At 46.6% G+C, this 16,250-nt stretch overlaps 1 long non-coding RNA gene across 1 annotated transcript; it reads right to left on the reverse strand.

Moving 5' to 3' along the window:
• Positions 1-1,062: 1,062 nt before the first annotated feature.
• LOC144929241 (uncharacterized) lies at positions 1,063-14,316 on the reverse strand. Its single transcript, XR_013634525.1, has 3 exons — positions 12,188-14,316; positions 11,780-11,800; positions 1,063-2,057 (listed from the first exon to the last, which is right to left on the reverse strand). It is a non-coding gene; the product is annotated as an uncharacterized LOC144929241 (long non-coding RNA).
• Positions 14,317-16,250: the final 1,934 nt, after the last annotated feature.

Here is a 16,250-nt window from a genome sequence, read left to right on the forward strand (position 1 = left end):
GCAGGCCCTCTGAAAATCCAGCCCCAATTCAGAGCAGGTTACATGGAACACCAGTGTAATCACATGGGGGTGAAAATTACTCCTGTCCAGAGGATCAGCACAAGGCCCATGTGGCACCTAAGTTCTGCTTGAGTTGGAGCATGGGATCTTCTGCTGACGCTTTGCACAGGGGTAAATTTCACCCTATGTTACTAGCCACTGAATGCCAAGAGAATTCAATGTGACTATTGTTATTCTAAAGGCGGCATGAGAAAGAGGAAGGCCACGGGACGCTGCACTTTGAGACAGGACTTTTGTGTTCAGGACCTTTGCTCACCAGACCAAGAGTGGAAATAGAGGGGCAGCAGCAATTTCTGCCTTTCCATAAGATGCTTCCAGTCACAGAAGACTGGTGCCCTCACATCAGTGCTCTGCAAAGAGTTATTACAAAGCATTGTGCCTTTCCAAAACCGGTCCTCAGGGACCGATGACAAGGTTTCATTTACCCACTGGAAAGACAACAACCGCTCTCCGTTTGACAGCTCTGGCCACGGAGTTTGAAAGAGAAGCTCCCCAACTTACCTGAAGGAGTAGAGATTCCAGCTTGCTGCTCACCTCTGACTGACTAACGTGTACTGGCATTAATAAAGAAGAGACTTGTCATGGGAGGGCATGCTACCAAGGAGCTGGAGCCACCATGTTACCTCATCCCGTTCTTCTGCTTGGCTTTGCACAGACGGACTCAGACTCCGGTGTAGTAAAAAGCAGCTGCAAACCACAAACACCCCTGGTCTGGCTGGTTAAGATCATAGTTATCCTCAGAGAGATTTAACCCTGGCTGTTAAGCACAATGGGTATGATTCAAAGGCCACTGAGGGTAAGCCAAAGTCTCCCATTAACCTCAATGGGCTTTGGATAAGGCTCTATGTCGGCATAATGCTTAATACTGGAAAGCATTCTCCATTTCTAGCAACTAATTCTCCCAGGTTAAGACCCCAGATGTTTAAAACCTGGCCTCTCTTTTTTTAACCTGTAATTATATGGACCCATTAGATGTCATGTTAGTGTCTGATCATCTCCAGATGCCATCAGCCACATTCCCATAACAGTGCCTGTACAGCCAGGGATGTGAAATGCAGAACTGTAAGGCCTGATTGGAAACGGAACCTACTTCAGCCTTCCATGCTGCACCAGCTATTGTGAGAGCTGAAATGGCTGTCAGAGACATCATTACCTGACGGTAACGCACCACTTAATCAAACATTGATCTGACATCTGTTGTGCCCACACAACTGCAAGTGGAAAACTAGAAGCCAGGGTTTTAAAAAAAAACACCAAAATCTGTCCCCGAACGTACGCCATATGGAATGCACGCATGCTGTGTGCAATTCACAAACAAGGATGAGAGGGAGAGAAGAGCTGCCTGCTCCCCATTAACCCCGCTTATCTTTAGAGACTCCAGTGCTGTGACTGATGGTGTAGCTCAGAATTCACAGAGAGCGTCCTGGACGTCAGAGGGAATTCAGCCCCCAAAGGGCACCTGAAAGTCCTCGCAGCTGCTTTGCTTTGAACAAGTTCAATTGCACCATAGACAAACGTGCTTTGGGAGACCAAGCACCAGGCTTGGGTTATTCACCCAAAGATTAAAGTACTTGGTAATAAGATTTCTTAATAAGAGTTTGTTTCCTTTGGCTAGAGGGAAAAGTTAAATTGCTTCTGTTCCTAGAGCAGATGGAATGTATTATTACTCTCAATTTCTGTTACACATTCTCTCTCTCTCATCTTCAGCCTCTGCTGTAGCTAGTGTTGAGAGTCCTCTTGCCTCACGTTGCTGGGTTCCCTTCCATCTCCCACAGCCTGACTTCCACTAACTCTGTCAGTTCACTGACCATCTGGCGCCAGCTCAGCTGCTCAGGCCAGGGAACATGTAGCTACAGGGTCCTCAGCGCAGTCAGGGAAATGACAAAAAAGAAAACCCACTCACCAGTAAGTATAATTAATATTCATCTGTCTCTTCCTAATGGGAGACTGTCTCTGACTCATGCTGACATTTCGCTGGGACAATGGTAATTAAGCACCTGGGTAAAAGAGACAAATGTGCAGTAATAGAAAAGTTAAGTTTTCTTAACTAGAGTAGTTAAAAGCTGGTTAGGAGGGAGGAGGGATTAGCATGAGTCTCAGGCTAGTGGAAAAATAAGTGGGAGTTAATTTCAGCTAATGTCACACAGCTCTTCTCTTTACAGTTCTAGCCCCTCTTCACCAGGGCCAACGGGCAGCTGCTTGAAAACCGCTGAATTTTTGTAGCAGCTTGCAGAACTTTCCACATTTTCTTGAATGAAATCAGCTTCGTCCTGAGTCCCTCCTTTTGATGGCCAGGATGATCCTCCCGGAAAAGTAAGCGTCACCTTCGGTAAATCTCCCGGGAACACCACGTAACCGTTCAGACAACATGCTCCAACCAGCACCAACTCCACCAGACAAGCCGGAGGAGGTGGACACCGAGGACTGCAAAATGCTAGGAGCAGCAGAGCATTAAGGGGCTGCTGCTTTATACTGGAAGAAGCGTGTTGCATCTGTGGCAGCACCCGTCTAGCAGAGGAGTGAGCAGGTGCAATACCTACTGGGAAACAGTAGAGGGAGCAAGTCTGGGAAGAACATGGTGTCACATTGTAATGAGTTCACTTAAAATCCAGCAAAATCCGACTACCAGCTTCTCAGGTCTACCAAGGTAGATCACAGTGCATTGGTATTTATGGGGCTGTCCCCTAGACAAAGTATGAATGGCATCTAGATAGAAAACTGTTACATTCAGCGAGGTGCTTCTAGCCTGCTCTGGGCCTCTCCCGCTACTGCATCTCATGGGTTTGTTGTGTGCATGACCACAGGCTGTTGGGAATGGACATTTCCCCAGGCAGATGAAAACCCCAGAACCAGCACGGGCTCCCAGACCGGAGCAGGTAACTCACTGCCCAGGAGCCACGCCTAGCTGCAAGTCCCCGTGCAATAGCCACCACCATGCCCAACTGGGAAGCAATTCCTGGAAGTGGCCATCAGAATGGGGGTACTGCTGCAATTTGCAGGCAAGCGAAGCGGCGCTGCTGCTCGCTGGATCATAGACCGTGGTGTCTTTGAGAGACCAGCTATTTCCCAAAGGCTGTTGGACAGTCCTGATGGAACCACAATAGGTACATAAAGCTGCAGCCCTTGGAGACTGGATGGCTCACAGGCTTGGTCATGGAGATACGACATCTCTGGAGTGCCAGTTTTCTTCCAGTCCACACTGAACGTGACCGAGAGTTACCACCATCTGACCACATGTGGGTGCTGAATGGGAAATGAGTTTTATTGGTCTCAGTCTTGTTCCTACATCATAAAAAAAAATCCTAAAAAGTCAACTGGCCCTAAATAGGTGCTTTATTGGCAGTCTCAGCAGATAGATAGAAGGGCAAAGTTGGTTATGACCAGTGAGCTCCGCTCAACATGCATGAGACCCAGGGGTCATGGAAATAAACAGCCCTTCAGAAGATCTTTAAATATTGGCTCAGGAAGGCCATGCACCAAGCTCCTTCCTCTTTCATGTCACCAAAGCCCCTGGCCTTTGTACGTAGCTTCACAACTTAGACCTGCAGTGCAGCAGGTCAAGGATTCACTCCCTACTTCCACTCAATCTTTAAGCACCATGGACAGCAAAATGATCCTGAGGAGAGCAGAGAGCCTGGAGCTGGGAAGGAACAGGAGTGGGCAGAGGGCAGGGAAGGGGAGGTTAAAGAAATCACCCAGGGGTCAGTAGGAGAAGCCCACATCCAGGTTTGGAAGGAGACTGAGGATTTTCTCCAGGGGACTGGCAGAGACCAGGCACACTGCGCAGAGGTGTAGGAAAGGAGAGTGACAGCCACCCAGCATGTGGGTACCCATTGACTGGCATCAGTCCTGTGGCCAGCTACCTCCCATCCTACACCAGGGGCAGACAATCATATGACAGAAGAGAAATAAGGCCTGTACCACGGGGAGCACATAAAGACCACCTCTGGATCAATATTCAAGTGGGCGCAATGCCATTCTCACATACCAGAGAAGAGCCAGAGCTTCTGACAGTGGGGATCAGATGGGGATAATGTCTTGGGTCAGACAATGGCAGAGAGGCCTGCTAGCAACCAAGTGCTTCAGTCCTAAACATGAGAAAAGAATTCATACAGCTCCTACAATGCTGTCTGTCCATCATTCCCACTGTTCACCTCCCACCAGCCAGTCCCAGATTCCAGCAGCTACTGTCCAACTAGCTCGTTTCTCAGCAGGCCAGCTGCCCTGCTTCTTGAGGCTCCTTTCAGGAGAAAGCAGGCAACACTCTTCTATTGGAAGAATGAAACTTCTCCATCTGGCAGGAAGGCGGTGGGTGAGGGGGAGCAGTGAGGGTCTGGAGATATTGGGCCGTTTTGTCACCCGAGATCCCAGCAGCCAAAGCTGCCTTTTTACAATTATATACGGTGACTAACTGGGCCAGAACAATAGCAAGAAAAATGAAACAAGCTAGCACAGTGAAAGGCTCTTACTTTATAAGCCGCCACGAAGCCTCCACCCCAACACTAATTCTAGCTTTTTGGACTCTGCTGGTTCAGAACATTCCAGGCCTATAAACGTACAGTGACTACAGGGTCAGGGCAGTTCTTAGTATTCTGTGAACCCCTCAGCCAACCCGGGGTGTTAGGGTTAGAGAAGAAAATCATTGCATTGTAGAATGGGGATTGAGCCAGCAGGGGGAGCTGCATGCTGAGGTTTTTCTAATGGCCCTGGGAGAATGGAGACATCAAGCATCTTCAGTGGTACCTCCACCTTCCCCACTGCAGGGACCATCAGCATCCCTTGGGTCATGCTGAGCTTGGACTGTGAGCCTCCCAGCCATAATGTTCCCAAAGCCACAAAGTTACACAATCTGAATAGAAGCTTTATAGACAAAGAAATCCCTGGTTAATCACTACTGCTACAACTGTTAATTAAAGTCTGCTTATCTGATCATTGTAGGAGCTACAAGTTACCAGCAGGCAACCACAACTCTTCAGAAGTCCCACTGGCCTGGGCTTATGGGATTGAATAGAAAAGGAGAACTTTCCTACTGAGGTTTGAGGGCATTCGATATAAATTCTCTATTAATCGCTACGTGGCTGCAGTGAAATTCTGTTGCATTGGTGAGCAAGAATGAGAGAGCACTCTGGTTTTAAAAGCAATTTCTAAAGAACTCTGTTGGTTTCAACCCTATTACAGTCTACAATTTTCCCAGAAAAGGGCCTGTGCTAAGTAGCTTGTACACCCCTCATTCTCCCTGAGCAGATGCAACCTGCTGCCCTATTAGGGCTACGCTAGGTGTGAAGCAGGATTTAGTCAGCAAGTGGAGGAAGAGGGGGACAGAGGTAATGGATAGGGTACAAAGGGAAGTCCTTGGCAGTCTTCTTAGTACAGGGACCTGGACCAAATATCCATTTGCAGCAGCATCCCTTGTTGTTATGAACGGAAGGTTGCAGGATTCCACCCAGCCCGGAAGCCTCACTGCATTGGCCATTTGGAAATGATTGTTTGTTGTTTACAAACCAGAATAAAATCCAATGGCGTGAAACATCTGGGTGTGAGGCCAACTCACTTCAAAGAGAACCTTACTCCCTTGGATTCAGATGCCAGTGATTCCCAATGCTCTACGGGTAGGCACCTCTTAATTCACCACATCCGCGATGGCAGTGAGTCACGGGGTGCACAAATCTTACCCTCACGACCACCAGATTGGGGCAGTGGGATGGGAAAGGGCCAGACTACTACCTCACAGGCCTGGTGTCAGCTGCACTGACAGTTGCAATGTGCTTTGAGATCTTCAGATGAATTACTGTCCCATCTGTTTTTATTGTGGTAATATTTAATGGCCACAACCAGGGTTCAGCACTCATTGTACCTGGCAGAATAAAGACAGTCCCCGCCCCCAGAGAGCTTGCAATATCAGCACACGATGAGAGGCAACAGGTGGAGAAAACCCAAGAAAGGGAATGAAGGGCAATTAATGCATTTGGTACTACCCAACACCAACTGCCTACCCACTGGCATTTGTGAGCATTGCAGCACAGGTGTGACGTAAGGCTATGCACACAGTGTATTATTGTCCCAAGGGGGTGAGGAGATTGTTAGAGGGCTGCAATGACCATGTGTCAGGGTCCCTTCTCAACATACTGCCCATGGCCATTGCTCATCACTGGATGGGGCTCATCCCGTGACAAGATACATAACTCCCACCTGGCGAGTATTGAGCTAAGCATCAGCACAACATACATGTTTAGTTCCTGGGAGAACAGGTAGCTCAGGGGATGATAGAGGGACATGGAGCTTTTCTAGGTCATTGGCAGTGACTGGAATTTGTCATCATTTGACAGCTGTTTGGTGGCCCACATGCAGTGAGATTGGGAGTCTCAATCCAGTGCTGATGGACAGACACCTGCATCACAAAGACAGCTAAAAACCAGCACCAGCATCACCCTGTCCTGCAGAGAAGCCAGAGACTGAATAAACCAATGGAGACAACTAGCATCTCTCCTCTCCAGGTCATGGCTAACGTATGATTACTGGTTCGTATCCACTTGCCTTCTTGCTGCCCATGGGGTAATTGTCCTGTAGCCACATCAATCCAGCTCCCAGGCCCAGATCCTCAAAGGTATTTAGGTACATATTTTTCATTGAAATCAATGGGAGCTAGGCACCTAAATATGTTTGAGGATCTGGGCCCAAGTTCTTTCTGACATATACAGCCATCTCTTCTTTTGGTAGCTAACCAACTGAAGGAATGCGCTGCATCTCTCTTGCCACCCAAGAACCTAATCCAGAGCCCACTGAAGTCAGTAGAAAGACTCCCGTTTACTTTGATGGGAGTTGGTTCAGACCACAGTGAGGAATCCAGCCAGAAAACTGGGCAGCTTTCGTAGGTGGAGCTGAAAGATTTAGAAGCAACTGCTAAAATAGCCTGTCTCCGATCACGTGGGTTATTCCTCTACGTGCGCAAGATGTAGGATTCCTAAAGAAACAATGGCACAAACAAAGGGGTTAGACCCCTGGGATGAGTCAAGCTGTCAGCCTCCTGCCCTGACGACACCATGAAGCTCTTATACACGCTGCTGTATCTGCATCTAACTGTGAATATATTCTGATTCATTTCAGCCTTGGGAATTGAGGCTCTTCGTGACACCTTGCTTGGTGCCGTCATTAAGAACGCCATTCAGCGGAACTCAGATGCTGCTGCCTGAGATGAAGTGATGTGGGAGCAAATGAGCGGCTTTCGCTAATAAAGGAAGTGAATGCCTCACAAGAGGCTCAAAAGTGACCAGTTCCTTAGTTATCACAACTGCACACAACTCTGCAAGGATGCACCCCACTAAAACAAGCCACTGTGCTTTTAATGTTCTTGGGGAGAATAGCAGCCTGGGTCTCCTTTCCACTTGAAGTTGGTGCTGGGAAAGGTGCCAGACTGATGGCCCTAGAGAAGGGCCAAATTAAACCCTGGTGCAAGTCCACTGTCTTCAGTGGAACAGGATGAATTTGGCACAAAGCCCACTGCTTATCCACAGAGCAGCTGTAGTGGAAACATAAGCTTCCCCACACCACTACATCTGCATGCCTTTACCCTGCTTCGCAGAGACCACTGGGCTAGCTCATCCTCCAGGCCAAACCACTTCCAGCCCCTGCCCAGGCACTGCCAGCAACATCACCCCTTTCTGCCAGTGGCAACTCTAGCCATAGAATCGTAGAACTGTAGGGCTGGAAGGGACCTCAAGAGGTCATCTAGGCCAGCCCCCTGCACGGAGACGGGACCAGGTAAACCTAGACCAGCCTTGACAAGTGTTTGCTCAAAAGGTCTTGAATAATCTTATTGGAAAACCAAAGCAAATGCTGGAAGAGCCATGAAAGGCTGGCGGAAATGTGTTAGATTTCTCCTAAATTTCTCCTTGTCACAGGCACCTGATCCTTACCTCTTCTTAATGGGTATGGTACTTCCCCAAGAGGAACACCCTTTATGTTTCAAGGGCCACGGGGAGATGTGAAGTGTGTATCTTCAAGACTACCAGCTCATCATTGCGTATGTAGGTGCAACACTGTGAGGTAAGAGTATCATCTCCTTTTACAGCTGGGGATACTGAATAAGGGCCTAATCTTACAATATATCAAATGCCCTCCACACGGCATAGGCAATAAGACCTGAGGGTCTTCAGCATCTCAGCAGTAGTAGAAGCAATTCCCTGCTTTGTAGTCCCATAGGCTATCCACAGAGCCTCACCTAGGTAGGGAAATGGCAGCGTTCCTTAAGGAGAGGGACGAGGGGATGGTGCAGGGTGGTGACAAGGGTGACCGGATGTCCCGATTTTATTGGGACAATCCCGATTTTGGGGGCTTTTTCTTATATAGGCACCTATTACCCCGCACCCCTGTCCTGATTTTTCACACTTGCTGTCTGGTCACCCTAGTAGTGACACTGTGAACATCACATGAAAACAGCCCAGTCAGCTGTAAATTCAAAGTGCATCCTCAACTGGTTCCTGTGTCTAGGTTAAAAAAAAAACCCACGACCCAATTCTTCAGAAAACCCACCATAAATGTTCAAAGACAATGAGCGTGTCTACTTGTACTAATTAGCCATTTGCATACATAGTTCTTCTGCACTCAAAAGTACGTAATTTGCCTGTGCAATCAAACACTAGCAGCTACGTGATGCCATTATGAAACGATGAGCCCGAATAAACAAAGGAATCACACAACTTCCATTATGCCTGACATGTCACTGAGAATATTGTGAGCCTCTTCAAACCAACATGCTGGCCTCTGCTGCCCTGAACGCAGAACTCTACTCCACAAGGGCTGGGCTGTTAGTTATGTTAATGGCCCCTATCATTCAGAAGGAGGAGACAAAGTGACTCTATTTAGAAGTGAATTGAGTTTAAAAAAGATGATCTCGGCAGCCACCTACTCTCACTTTGTAACTTCAGCTGAGTCTGCGCTTAATCAGATCTTCCATCACAGCATGTGCCAAGTGATCTGACACCAAACTGCAATCTCCATCCATCAGCCCACTCCTTCATACAATATTAACTAGTGAAGAAGCTGCCCACTGCACCACCAAGCCCTTCCAACCTTGTAATTAGCATCCCTGGCCCTGATAAACTGCCCTCCTGTTGGCAGGAGGGGCAGGCATCCATCATCTGTTACAAGGCTGCACTGGTGCAAAGACACACGACTAGCTCTGCAAAGCCCCCTCCTCAGCAACAGCCAAGGCAAACTGAGCCTGCAGGCACGTATCAAGAGATCTAAGGTAGCATGTTTCCCCTATTAACACCTCCACTTAAAGAGGAATTAAAGGTCTCTTTGTTTAACCTCCACCTTCCCATATGTGGAGACTTGAGTGAAGAAGTGGGTTATAATGAAACACAAAAAAACTTTAAGTGTGGTCCACAGGTTCTCTGCCGGCCCGTCAGCTCCCCTTTGCTATTCCTTCCCAAGCCCCTTCTAAAAAAGCTATCATAGTCTGCCGTAATGGTCACAGCCACTGAACCCTGCTCTTGTGTCACAGCAGCATCTGGAGCCTGTCCTGGTATTTTTTGAAGGGGGAGTTGGGTAACGATCATGCGGGCCTTCAAAACATAACATCATTTCTGCTCAGCCACATTGAGTGAGAAGCAAAATGTTTGACAGTGCAGAATTCACCCCCAGCATCACAGCCATGTGAGAGAGAGGGCAATTCCTTGGGAAGCTGGCTGTTCGAAGAAAGGCAAGGTGACAGTTTTCAGAGTGGTAGCCGTGTTAGTCTGTAGCAGCAAAAAAACCCAAGGAGTACTTGTGGCACCTTAGAGACTTACAAATGTATTTGGGCACAAGCTTTCGTGGCTAAAACCCACTTCATCAGATGCATGCAGTGGAAAATACAGCGGGAAGATATATGTACACAGAGAACATGAAAAATGGGTGTTGCCTTACCAAGTGTAATGAGACCTACTAATTAAGGTGGGCTGTTATCAGCAGGAGAAAAAAAACTTTTGTAGTGATAATTAGGATGGCCCATTTCAAACAGTTGACAAGAAGGTGTGAGTAACAGTAGGGGGAAAAATTAGCACGGGGAAATAGTTTTTACTTTGTGTAATGACCCATCTACTCCCAGTCTTTATTCAAGCCTAATTTAATGGTGTCCAGTTTGCAAATTAATTCCAATTCTGCAGTTTCTCGTTGGAGTCTGTTTTTGAAGTTTTTTTATTGGAGAATTGCGACTTTTAGGTCTGAAATTGAATGACCAGGGAGGTTGAAGTGTTCTCCGACTGGTTTTTGAATGTTATAATTCTTGATGTCTGATTTGTGTCCATTTATTCTTTTGTGTAGAGATTGTCCAATGTACATGGCAGAGGGGCATTGTTGGCACATGATGGCACGTATCACATTGGTAGATGTGCAGGTGAATGAGCCTCTTATGGTATGGCTGATATGATTAGGTCCTATGATGGTGTTCCTTGATTAGATATGTGGACAGAGTTGGCAACGGATTTTGTTGCAAGGATAGGTTCCTGGGTTAGTCTTTGTTGTGTGGTTGCTGGTGAGTATTTGCTTCAGGTTGGGGGTCTGTCTGTAAGCAAGGACTGGCCTGTCTCCCAAGACCTGTGAGAGTGGGGGATTGTCCTTCAGGATAGGTTGTAGATCCTTGATGATGCGTTGGAGAGGTTTTAGTTGGGGGCTGAAGGTGACGGCTAGTGGCGCTCTGTTACTTTCTTTGTTGGGCCTGTCCTGGAGTAGGTAACTTCTGGGTATTCTTCTGGCTCTGTCAATCTGTTTCTTCACTTCAGCAGGTGGGCATTGTAAAAGCGAATCTCTTAGCATAGCAAACTTCTCTAACATAGACAAGGTGTCACTGAAGCCAGCGGGAGTTTTGCTGACACAAGGATTCACCATGAGGCAGGATTAGGCCCATAATATGATAATAGAATAATTTTTGCTTTTAAGGCTTCACTACTTAGCGGTGGGATTTCTTAGTGAGTTAGGTACCAGATTCCCTGAAACCACAGATTCAAATCTTGGCTGGATCTACACAAACCTTTGTCCTTCCAAGGTGTAGTAGATAAACTGAGAATGATGCAGTTTACAGTGTAAGTGTCTTTTGGATGACAATGTAAAAACAGAGGTCCTACCTGCTCTATATGGACATTACTGGCTAGATCTTATAAAGGAAAAAAAAAGCTGGGCATGCAAAATATACATGGAATTGTATGCTTAATCTAAACACACAATTACTAAGATTGTGCATACAAATCAGGTAACTGTGCATGCAAGTGGGTAATTAGATGCATTTGGATGAATTGTGCGGGCAAATTAAACTCAGTCCAGCAGCAAGAGGAGGACTGAAGAGTCTAAGGCAGTGACTTTTCAACCTTGAGCAGCGTGTGAAGATCAAATGCATCTTCCCACATCTTCTCAAGTTCCCGTCAGAAAGGCTAAGAAACAAATCCCCCATCCCAGTCCCCACCATCTCTGGCCATTCTGTACTTCGCCTTGCACAAACGGAAATCCATCAGACAACACAACACTCACAAAGGTACCATCTTCCAAGGGCACCTGGTTTTCCCAATGTACTGATCACCAGTATTGTTTTGCACCACACAGCGAGGGCCTCACACCATTTGTAGGGGAGCTCTCTAATGCTGCTGCAGACAGAGCATCCTTGCCCCAGATCCTATTCAGGAGGGGATCATTTCAACAACTAAAAAAAGAGACGTGTCAACAAAATAATAATGCTAAAACTCACTTTTAAGGTCATCATCTCCAGCTTTATGTGCCCATTTTCAGTGTCATCAGGGGAGAAAAAAGAAAGAGGAATGAAAAAAGCAGAGAAAGAAGCATTTCTCTTTTCTTATTTAATAAGAAGCTTTTTTTGTGGTAGGATTTGTAAACTTGCAGGAAGGAATCTAAGGGACAACATGCTAGCAGGCTTCATAGAAAGCAACACAGGAACAGAAAATAAGAGAGAAGGACAACATACCAGCAATAATTATAAGTACTTATTATTAAAGCATCCTAGGTTAAGTGGCTGCCTGTGGGCGGGCTTTGCGTAAAAACAGAAGGGGAGCTCTGACAAAAGGAGCACAGGACACACCTCCCTCTTTGGCAATCTGCCGACCTGGTAAATGTATGTTTCTGTGGTCCACGTGTGTACCTGGAAGGAGGAGGATTGTGTTCCATGCTGCTTGCATCAGCTGCGTACGGAGCATGGGTATAAACCCCTCTAGGTCACCTTGGACACTCTGTGGAAGCGCAAAAGGAAATCCCACTCTTAGGAGACTTCCTTCGCGAGGAGTTTGTTCTGCTGTCCCTCACTTCTGCCTTTCCCCTTGCCAAACACCGCTACTTCTCCTCGCCCCCCGTGACTGGAACCCTCAGGGTCTGCTCCGCTTTTGACTCTCTCTTGAAATGTGCTGCCATCTCTGCCCTGCTTTAAAGGCTCAACTGACACCCTCTGGCAGGAATGCTCCACTTGGAATGGCCCCTGCCCCAGCACCCATCTACACTGTCCTCTTTCAGCCTCTCCCTCCCTTTCAGAGCACTTGTACATTTTTAGCCATCTTTACACCAAGAAATGGACATCTATAAAAGCAGCTGGAAACTAGGGGAGGCAGCACCAGGGGACCCTGTAAGCCCTCCCATGCCTCCATCAACCACCTATGGCCCACAGACCAGCTTGGGAATGAACCAAGGGTTAATTTTACTTGCCCATCTGAACACAAAACCACCGTTTCCCAACAGCTGGTTGGCATGCTGGCTGCTCTAAGTGATGTGCTCTGGGTTTGGCAGGGCCGCCAGTATCCCAGGAAGTGAATGGGTGGAGTGGATCTTGCACTGAATTTTGACAGTAAGTGCTTTGCCTTAGAGAGGGAGTGTGTGCCATGATCTGCAGATCTCCCACCTTCCCCAGAGGGTAATTGGCACAAGCTTTTCTGGAAGACATGGCCTGAATCTCCCAGGGGGAGGTTGCACAGCAGGTGGCTAGAGATACACTTCACAGAGATAGCTACTGTGGGTGCTGGGATACTCACAATGGAATCTGGACTCTCAGAAATGCGCTTGACCCACTGAAGCCCATTGAAGTCAATGGAAAGACACCCAGAGAATTTGACTGATGAGCTTTGGATCAGCCCCAATATATTTCACATTTTTTCCAGCCTCACAATGTCAACCCAGTTCTGCAAAAGCCGCCTATGGAACTCCAGGTTTCCCACTCAACTGTGATCACTTGGGAGCTAAACATCAGCCTAGTGGTCACTTTAGATGCTGTGAATTTGGGGGCAAACCCCACAGTTTATTTAATTCATAAATTTCAGTCCCAAAGAATCATATCAAACGTTATGCCAAGCTGTATGTTTTGGTACCAAAACCGCCAATCTTACACATACAAAAAATCCTGGAAAGGGTTATAGTTGCGGTTACGTAATGGTCCAAAAATAAACTGAAAATATCTGCTTGCAACACTTTATGAAAAAATAATTGTTTGATTTCCCCCCAACGACCTCATTATACTTAGGTTGGTCGGGAGTGGGGAAGCAACACTGCATTGCAAAGACGCCAAGTTAGAGCCTGATCCTGTTGCCTTTCACCTCCCACAATGGAAATAGAGGGACCTCAAATGGGCCTTGAAGGGTGCGTTCTGCACACCTACATTTTTTAAAGTCTTGCCCTTTGTTTTTCTGGTTACGCAGATCCTGAAGCCCTTAGTCACGTGAGCAGCTGTACTGACTTCAATGAGATTATTCACAGTAGGAAGCACTATGCGAAGTGCAGTGGTTACAGGACTGGGCCCTTAATACTTACCTGCACCCCTGTGGTGTAGACAAGTTGCATGAATACTTGTCAAGCACTCTGAGACCCGCACAAGACAGGCATTAAGGAAGTGCAGTTTAATGACTACTTCAGTCCCAGTCAAATTCAGTCCCACCCACTAGTAACAATGGTGCCAGGACAGATTCCAGCTTTGTCACTATCGCCCCAGGCTAAAAGTGATTTAGAGGGACTGAAATTAGGGAAATTGGCCATAATCTCATAGCCAGTAACTGGGAGTGGAGGGTTAACGAGTACAGCATACCCAAACCCTCATGCACTGATGAGTCACTGGGAGAGACTCAATTTTCTTTAAAAAAAAAGTGATTTAGAGGGACTGAAATTAGGGAAATTGGCCATAATCTCATGGCCAGTAACTGGGAGTGGAGGGTTAACGAGTACAGCATACCCAAACCCCCATGCACTGATGAGTCACTGGGAGAGTCTCAATTTTCTTTAAAAAAAGAAAAGGAGTACTTGTGGCACCTTAGAGACTAACAAATATATTTGAGCATGAGCTTTCGTGAGCTACAGCTCACTTCATCGGATGCATTCAGTGGAGAATGCATCCGATGAAGTGAGCTGTAACTCACGAAAGCTTATGCTCAAATAAATTTGTTAGTCTCTAAGGTGCCACAAGTACTCCTTTGCTTTTTGCAAATACAGACTAACACGGCTGCTACTCTGAAACCTGTCAATTTTCTTTGTATCAAGGAGAGCTTTACAAGGCAGAATACAGACTTGGAAGTAATTACAGATGGAGACTCACAGCTGTTTCTTGGAGTCTTTAGTAATTGTCTTTGGGTTTGTTTTTTTAATATAACCCAAATAGCTATCAGAGCTCTTGAGCCTCTGCAGTACCTCCAAGTGTATTAAGTACTGGATTTATTTACTGCCGAGCTATCGCTCAACAGAGGTGCCAAACCAATTAACTCTTGGGTTTCACTGCTTAATATCATGAACTCGACTGATTCAGGCAGATCACTGACCCCAGGCCATGCCCTGTGATGCGAGGTGTAATAGGGATGGGTGCTGCTTTAAATCCTGTATTGCTGGCAAGGAGCAGCCATCTCAAAACGTTTATTTTGCTTTAAGAAGCTCCAGCTACAAATCTCTCTTTATCGCAAGCCTGGAAACCCAAAGCACCAGAATGAGCTGTCCCAAAGCTGAGCAAAATAACACTGGACAGAATTACAGCTTCACGTTCATGACCAGTGACATTCGCAAGGAATTTTCTGTTTGAAAACACGGTTATTAAATCCCAGACAAGCTGGGCATGGGGAACAGGGATTTGTTTAACTTTGTCAGATGAAACTATGGCATTTGAAACTAGTAAGTGATTGGATGAAGTTAGTTATGGGACAGACTTCGCAGCAACACACATTCAAATGGCTGATCAAGTGTCACTAAACTACAATCAGGATTCACTGGGACAATGCAGGCCTTTGCAAACTGCATTTGTTGGGTGCTGGGAACTGCTGCAGCAATGTATTGCGTAGCAAACATATTCAGAAGTTTATCTGATGGCCAGGACATTTTTTCTCTCAGCCTCTAGAAACAGACTATATAGTAGTAAAAATTAGCGGGTCCAAAAAGTCAGTCCAGTGCTACAATATCTATGCTCCAGAATACATCTAACAGCCAAAAACTGCTGCAGACTTTAAAGTCCCCCATATACTTCAGTGGAGCTACAGCAGGATTTGGCCCAATGTCTGTAGGCTTTAGGAAATGTTTGATGATACCAGTCTCAGAGGCTAATTCCTGGTGTGGGTGAAAAACACTTGTCAAGGAATGAACGACTATGTAAACCTTAAAATCCGTACATCACTCATCTGCACTGCTATCATCCTTAACTTCTTAAGCGTCTGGGTCTCTCCTCTCCTCCTGTTCTTACCTTTAAACCACAAGCATTTCAAGTCATGGACCCAAGGTGAGATTTTCAAAGCCACCTAGGAGTTTAGACACAGTTCCCATTGGAATGAGTGTGAGTTATGCCTCCAAATCCTGTGTGTCCTAACAGAGTGCAGCCTCAGTCTTTCACTGTTTGATAAAGCACCACGTGCATTTACGGCATTGCATAAATACAAATAATAGAGATGGACCAAAACTGATTTTTTTCAGTCAAACTCTGCCACCATAAGAGCGGCCATACTGAGTCAGACCAAAGGTCTACCAAGCCTAGTATCCTGTCTTCTGACAGTGGCCAATGGCGGGTGCCCCAAAGGGAATGGACAGGTTATCATCCAGTGATCCATGCCCTGTCACCCAATCCCAGCTTCTGGCAAACAGAGGCTAGGGATACCATTCCTGCCCATCCTGGCTAATAGCCATTGATGGACCTATTCTCCATGAATCTGTCTAGCTCCCTTTTGAACCCCGTTATAGGATTGGCCTTCATGACAGCCTCT

Source organism: Lepidochelys kempii, chromosome 13, assembly GCF_965140285.1.
Source record: "Lepidochelys kempii isolate rLepKem1 chromosome 13, rLepKem1.hap1, whole genome shotgun sequence".
Lineage (NCBI taxonomy): Eukaryota > Metazoa > Chordata > Testudines > Cheloniidae > Lepidochelys > Lepidochelys kempii.